An 8,039-nucleotide genomic window follows, 5' to 3' on the forward strand; every position below is an offset into this window, starting at 1 on the left:
TGGGTCATGGAAATGAAAGGACATGACAATTAGAGTTTACATGGTATAACCCTAACTATATAATGATCTTATTCTTGGAGAAAATCGGCCACTATGGGTAATAGAAAGGGCTAGCCGATTTTCATGAAGTGTGAATTTCTCTCAAGTCATTCCATGTGTATTTGGTGTTGTGTGAACCATTTGAGGTGTCACACTTGGGGCACTAGGCACTCAAGCTTCATGAAGACAATCTACATCAAAGAGGCATGTAATTCTAACTTGATATATTCATTTGGATCAATGTTATTATGCTAGTTAGGATGAATACCTTAGAAAGTTCATATTTGCATGTATAATAGAGAAAACATAGATCCAAGGTATTTAGGGTTGCATGTACACTTAGGAGTGTTAGAATGATCAAAACCCAACAGAAACTAACCATATGGAGGAAATTATGAACATGGGTGCAAGTACAAGGATTTCATGGCATCTAAGCCGCTAAGTCTTTATGGAACCCCAACACCAATAGAAGTCATGGACTAGATCGACAACTAAAGACTTGGGTATTATGCTAGTGGAATTTTTTGGCTAACACCATGCCAAAAGGAGAAGCCAGTAAGATGTCATGGGAAGACTTCCTTGTACAGCTAAAGAGAGAGTACTGTTCTAAGCAATACCTTTTGGAGATTAACAGTGAGTTTCAGAATCTGAAAAAAGGCACGATGAGCGTCATGGAGTTTGCTGCAAGTTTTACTGAGAAAATGAAGCTAGTTCCTCACTTGGTTCTTATTGAACTCTCAAAGATCAACAATTTTGCTAATGGAATACTAGTAGATTTTGGTCCAATGGTGAAACTTGCAACCACTTTGAAAGTTGCCATCTTGGCAGCTAAGAATGTTGAGACCCAAACAAGAGAGAAGGGTATATTAAGAGTCGAGTTAGGAGGAAAGAGCAAGTTCGAGGGATCTCCAAGATCCAATAAGAAAAGAAAGTTTTCTAATGACATGAAGTTTGGGGAAAACAACAAAGATAAATGGTGCAAGAAGTGTAAGAAGAAGCACTTTGGAAGATGTAGCGAAGAGGTGAGATGTTACAAATGCATGAGGACTGGTCACTACTCCAATGAATGCACATTCAAAAAGAGAGCGTGCTTGATATTGCCATATTTATACATAGTTTTAGGCAATATTGATCTACATTTTTATTAATATTTTGGCTATTTGCATAGAATTATGGTACTTATAAGGATAAAATGTTATTTGCAGCCAAAATAAAGCATTTTCGAAGAGAGGGACCAGAAGTGACAATATATGGAACATTGGAGACTTGTAGTACAAAAGATGAAGAAATTCACGGATTCAACCGAAATCACGACGTGGAGCCTCCTGCCACGACGTGGTCACGATCTTTCCATAAGATAGGTACGCGAAGATAGGGTCCTTGGCAAATACGGATAACTTACGGATCATGTCGTGACACGCTTGTCACGACATGGCATGTGAAAATTTAGATAATATAAATACTCTTGGCTATTACAACTTGAGGGACTTTTGACTGGAGAAAGAGGTTCCAGAAGGCGATTTTTAGCAGAAGAAAGGTCCTGGAAAAAGGGTTTCAACACTAAAAGAGTGAAGGTTCATAATTTAGTTTACTTATTAGATACTTATGAACATGTTTCCTTATACTTTGATTTGTGTTAGTGTGTTAGTTGCTATTATGAGCAGCTGAATCTAGCTACTCTTGTTTAGCTAGATGAAGCTTCTAACTTATGAATATCTTAATATTATATGAATTTATTTAGTTGGTAAATTGCTTGTGTTTGATTTATAGTTACCTAGCATGCTTGTGTTTGTTTCTTTAGTTGCTTAATTTCGTGTTCTGTGTAGCTTAGTGACCATTAATTGCATGAACTTGTTTACCTAATGATTTAGGTCCCGTTTGTTTACCTCTTAATTGCAAAATTAAGAGGTAATGTCTTAAAATTTCAGATTCAGAGTGTTTGTTTGAGTATTATTTTTTACCTCTTAATCTAAAAGATGCCTCTTATTTTTTCAGATATTAAATGAAGTCTGAAAAATAAAAAAAAGGGACACGTCCTAATTTACCCTAAACACATCGACTCATCGACCGTCTATTCTTCTTTCTTCACTTCGCATATGCGCCTCCCTCCATTCTTCCCATCTGTTTCAAAGAATCGTTGACACTGCTATCACTCCGGCGCAATCGTCGACGACGGCCCAGCATCGCTGCTCCCGGCGGTGGTTCTCTCTTCCCTCTCCGTTGACTCATCGACCGCAACAGGTATGGGTGTTTGCCTCCTCTTCTTCCTGTTATATGCTCAATTTTGTTGGCTGAGAAATCGATTAGGGTTTTTGGAATGGGTGTTCTTCTTCTTGTCTATGATCGGTGGCTTTGAATTTGATTATGGTTTTTGGAATGAATGCTCTGTTAATGGTTTTTGATTCAAGGAATTCTTGGTTCTGAAAATGGTTTTTGATTCAAGGAATTCTTGGTGTGCCTTTGAATTAAGTTCTGGAACTGAATATATATATAAACATGATGAATCATATCTAAATAAATTTTTTTATATGATATAGAGAAGTGTTGAAGCACTTCTTGGTGGGTTGAATGTGTTTAAATAAATCCTAATTATGGGACAAAACAATCCAAATTCACATATAAGAAGGTATTTTCATTAGTGGTAGTTTGAGTGATTCAACAGCAACCGGTTTTATATACCAATTTCTAAACTGTTTTTATAGTTGAGTATTATGTTGAAATGTTGTAGTTGTTGAAAATATGCATTATTTTTGTTGTTGTTATCATGAAATATTTATATTTATGTTTGATGTTATAGTTGTTTATTGAATTGTACACTTGTTTTGTTGAAATATTTGTTTGAAATGTGCATTAGTTTTGTTGCTGTTATAAAGAAATATCCATATTTGTGTTTGATGTTATAGTGAAATCATATATATTCTTGCTTATATCATGACATTATACACTTGTTTTGTTGAAATAGTTGTTGATAAGGTGCCTTTATGTTGCTTAAATTGTTGTTGAAAATGTGTTTTTAAATTGCTTAACTTGTTATTAAAACATGCATTTTTTTGTTGAATTGATCAAAGAAATGGGAGAAAAGAAGGATAGGATTAGTTGGAAGGTTGAAGGTGTAGAAAAAACGTTTCTAGAAGCTTGTTTACGTGAAGTTACGGTGAATGGGCGGGAAGGGAGTAGTTTGAAAGCATTATCTTGGAGGAATGTAGCTGAAACATTAAAAATTGAACACAACTTTATTGCGGACCAAAAACAAATGAAGAACCGCTATGACTACTTAAAGTCAAAGTTTGGTGCTTTTTTGAAGTTAAAAAACAAAACCGGCAACGTGTACAATTCAACAACCAATACCTTCAACCTTTCCAAAGAAGAATGGGAATTAGAATCAAAGGTATTTTGTTTAGTTATAAAAAACATATTATCATGTTTAAGTAATAAAATATGTTTTTCAAACAGTCAAACAAACATGTGGATTCTTTGAGACGTACGCCATTACCCTACCCCGACCTTTGCACACAGTTGTTTGAAGGCGCAACTGCGACAGACATAAATAGTTGGGGACCAACTTCTACCCTTCCCCGTCCTACTCAAGAATCAAGCCACTATAGTTTGCATGACTTTGATGACATCGATTGCACTTAACAAGAAACTGTAGGTGTCAGTGACGAGTCATCCGCTCAATCAAAAAAACAAAAGACTACAGATACGGCAAAGAGTCAAAATAAAAGTAAAGACAAGGGTAAAGATGCATCCAACTCAAGATTGCTTGAAATCGGTGAAGATATTGCCGCAGTTGCTAAAATTTTTATGGAAAAACATTCTTCTTCAAATTTGGATGCGTGTATGGAAAAATTGGAGAAGTTAGGATGGGGAATATTTGATCCAAGATACACTACTGTTGTTGCTCTTTTTGGTGAAAGTGCGGATAAGAGGCGTGTGTGGTTAACCATTGATCCAGCTATTTGTGAGAATTGGGTCAAGACTGTTGGAGCACATTATGGAATGTTTCGCTAAGTAGATTTTTTGAATGTTTTGATGGTTTTTTTTTGGATAACTAGATGTTTGGTCTGAACTAGATGGTTTTTTTTTGGATTACTTGATGTTTGGTTTGAACTAGATGGTTTTTTTAGATTACTTGACATTAATGACTTGATGTTTTGGATTACTTGATGTTTTGGATTATTTGACATTAATGACTTGATGTTTTGGATTATTTGATATTAATGGCTTGATGAATTTTTATGTTATATGTTGTTAATATAATTGTTATGTATTTTCAAAATAACAGATTGCTTATGGATTCGGATGAAGAAACAATTGGTTGCAAAGTAGTAGGCATATTAGCATTGAAGAAAAGATGGCTATGTTCTTGACAACTATAGCACATAATAAACGGTTCAGGATTATCAAACGAAGGTTTCAACACTCCACAGAAACAGTTCATAGATGCTTTCATGAGGTGCTAAATGCAATGATGATTTTTGCAAAAGAAGTTATAGTGCCAACGAATTCTAATGCAACTGTGAATTCCTCAGAGAGGCATCGTAAGCTAAAAGAAATCTTTCCTGGAGCAATAGGTGCGCTAGATGGAACTCTTGTACATGCAGTCGTGCTTGCTGATCAACAAACTCGCTATAGGGGAAGAGGAAAAGGTGAATGCTTTCAAAATGTTTTAGGAATTTGTGATTTTGATATGATGTTCACATTCGTATGGGCCGGTTGGGAGGGTATAACACATGATTCGCGAGTTTTGAAAGAAGTTGCATGTAACCCGACTTCAGGCTTTCCGTTCCCTCCTCCAGGTTTTTAATTCTTTTTAAGATTATTCTAAAATACGATATTAAATTTCTATATATAATACTTCCTTTACTCATGTGTACAGATAAATATTATCTTTGCGATGCTGCATACACCAACACTCATGGATTTATGACTCCTTATCGCAACACGAGGTATTGGTTAGCCGACTATCGACGGCGACGTCCGTTAACTAAGGAAGAAAAATTCAATCATGCACATGCACAACTCAGAAATGTTATTGAACGTGCTTACGGTGTTTTGAAGGCAAGATTCCCAATCCTAAAGCGAATGGCTCCTTTTCCTTTTTTAGTGCAAAGAGATATAGTCGTTGCTTATTTTGCAGTCCACAATTTCATAAGGAAATGCGATATTCATGATGAGTTATTTATGGCGTTCGAGGAGAACAATGCTCAACCACAAGGGGGACAAAATGATGGCGAAAACGTACACGATATGGAATGGGTTTCACAAGGAAATGAATACATGGATAATTTACGTGACCAGATTGCGAATCAATTGGGGTGAAATTAAATTTGTAGGATTTTATTTGGATTTTAGTATGATATTGTGGATTTAAAAATATTTATGTTTGATTTAGATTTGTGTTTAATTTTGATTTATGCTAAATTTGGATTTTATATGGTGTTTATATATTTTTTTAATACATAATTAAGAATTTTTATTAGGTTATTTTCTAAATAAACAGTTGAATTTAATAAAAAATAAAACAGAAGGGTAAAATGGTCATTTTAATAATTCAGCAGAACAATTCAGAGGTCCCAACCAAACAACATGTTAAACATTCAGCTCTTAAAATTTCAGACCCTCTTAGAAATTCAGACCTCTTAAAAATTCAGATCTTAAAAATTCAGATCCTGCCAAACAGCCCTTTAGTGAACATTAAATTGTTAGAGCTAGGATTGACCAATCTTAGTTAGCAATTAAAGTAAATAAACTTAGTTGTGCTAGAGAACGTAGATTACGACTATAATTGCGTTTACATAATAAATCTTACATAACATATTCATATTTATAATTGGTTCTGTGTTTAATTGTGTGTGACCATACATAGTTTTACATGAATTAATTAATTATTGGTAAAGTTAGACTTAAGTTACTAATATAATTAAAACCAACTTGATAATCCATAATTATTAGCTGGCCATAAGGACGAAGTGGATTCGAACTAAACAGGAGTGTTTTTACTTATTGATTGAATTTGAGCTAAGTTCGTCTGATCTTGTAAAATCAGAGAAAACCCTTTTTAAACTTGTTAATAAGAGGTTAATTTGATAGCAAGTAGATTAATTAGTAACACCGTTTCCTGTGATCGACACCCGACTTACCCAACTATTCTATAATTCGACTAGGTACACTGCCTAGGTGCATTTTAGTTAGTTAAGTTAGTTAGGTTATAAATTATAAAATTAGTGGGTACTTTTGTGCACATCAAGTTTTTGGCGCCGTTGCCGGGGAACATCTTAGTTTATTTATTTATTTATTTATTTGCTTTAGGTTAACCGGTCCTTTTTGTGGGATAAAACCTGCAAAAAGTTAATTTTCCAGCAAGTTTTTTTTTTCTCTGTTACAGAACTCACGACATGAGCATATAGTCTCACGACGTGAGAACTGTGATTTTTAGTTTTCTTTAGTTTTTAGTTTAGTTTTCTATTTTAGTTCAGTTTTACGTTTTTATCTTTTTGTTTTATTTTAGGAGTTCATGACCAGAGGCTCTAACACACCTTTGGTGCCACTACTTGAAGATCCCGAGTCTGCAATTCTCAAAAAGAAGGATAAGAGCGTGAAAGAAGATTAAACACCAAAGAAAACACCTTTACAAGAATTCAAATCAGTGTTCTCAAAGAAGTCAGGGAAGAAAACGGAGGAGTCAAGTTCATCTTCAAAGAACAAGAGCAAGCTTGAACACTTAGATCAAATACCCGTCCAAACCGAGTCCGAATACGATACCGAGCCTGAATTTGAATTACATACAAGTGAACCCGAGAACGAGCCAAGGAACGAGATGGCGAATATTGAAGAAATGTCTATGGGAGCTTACAGAAAAAGAATTCGAGATGACGTTGGTCCAGGCTTAGTACAACCTGCCGTTCCTGCCACTGCCACATTCGAGGTGAAAGGACATATCCTTTCCGCACTAAAGGATATCCCATTCTATGGAAAAGATCATGAGGATGCATTCAAGCACTTAGATGAAGTGAACGTCATTGTTGATTACTTCAATGTCCCGAATGTTAACAGAGATACTGTCTTGCTAAGGATGCTTCCCGTTACCTTTAAAGGAGTTGCAAAGGATTGGTTAAAAGCACTTCCACTTGGTACAATAACTACTTGGCTCAAATGCATGAGTAGTTTCTAGACCAATTCTGTCTACCATCCAAGATAGCTAAACTCAAAAAGGCAATAGCCAATTTTGAGCAAAACCCGGGGAGTCACTTTACGAAGCATGGGAGCGTTACAAAGGGTTGTTAAGGAATTGTCCTCAACATGACCTTAACATTCAACAAGAAGAGTCCATATTCTATGATGGGGTCAATGTGATGACGATACAACTCCTTGATTCTCAAGGACCACTTACAAAGAAAAATCTGGGTGAAGTCAAGGAATTAGTTGAAGAATTTGCAAAACATTCTCGCGAATACCACAATCCAAGGAATGAAAGCATGAAAGGAGTTGGGGTGCACAAAATGAAGAGATGGCTGCTGTGATGGCAGTGCTTAACACTATGGATAGAAGATTGACCCAAATGGACCAATCAATTCATACAATTCAAGTTGGTAGCGAGAGATGTAGTGGCCCACATTTGACAAAAGATTGCAACTTGGATGAATATGGAAACAAGAAAGCTCAAGTTTGCTACTCAAGTGAGGACAAGTATGATGAAGATGAGGAAACCAAAGAAAGAGTGGTTACCTTACGATGAATGCACGAAGCAAAAGGAAGAAAAATATAGACAAACTGGCAGAGGATTCTACCAAAGAGAGCAACCACTAGCTAAGAAGAAATCAAAATTAGAGACCATGTTGATGAAATTTATGGAAGCTTTGGAAAAAAGGCATGATGCTACTGGCACTGCAATGGAAGAACAAAGAACTATAATGAAGAATCATCACGCAATGATGATGGATCAACATGCATTAATAAAAAATCAGCAAGCCTCCATCAATAACCTTAAAGTACAACTT

The 8,039-nt window shown here is 35.5% G+C and overlaps 1 non-coding gene across 1 annotated transcript; it reads right to left on the reverse strand.

Moving 5' to 3' along the window:
• Positions 1-7,242: 7,242 nt before the first annotated feature.
• On the reverse strand, positions 7,243-7,348 carry LOC111886126 (small nucleolar RNA R71). Its single transcript, XR_002848319.1, has one exon. It is a non-coding gene; the product is annotated as a small nucleolar RNA R71 (small nucleolar RNA).
• Positions 7,349-8,039: the final 691 nt, after the last annotated feature.

The sequence above is a fragment of the Lactuca sativa genome, chromosome 1, assembly GCF_002870075.4.
Source record: "Lactuca sativa cultivar Salinas chromosome 1, Lsat_Salinas_v11, whole genome shotgun sequence".
NCBI classification, from domain to species: Eukaryota; Viridiplantae; Streptophyta; class Magnoliopsida; order Asterales; family Asteraceae; genus Lactuca; species Lactuca sativa.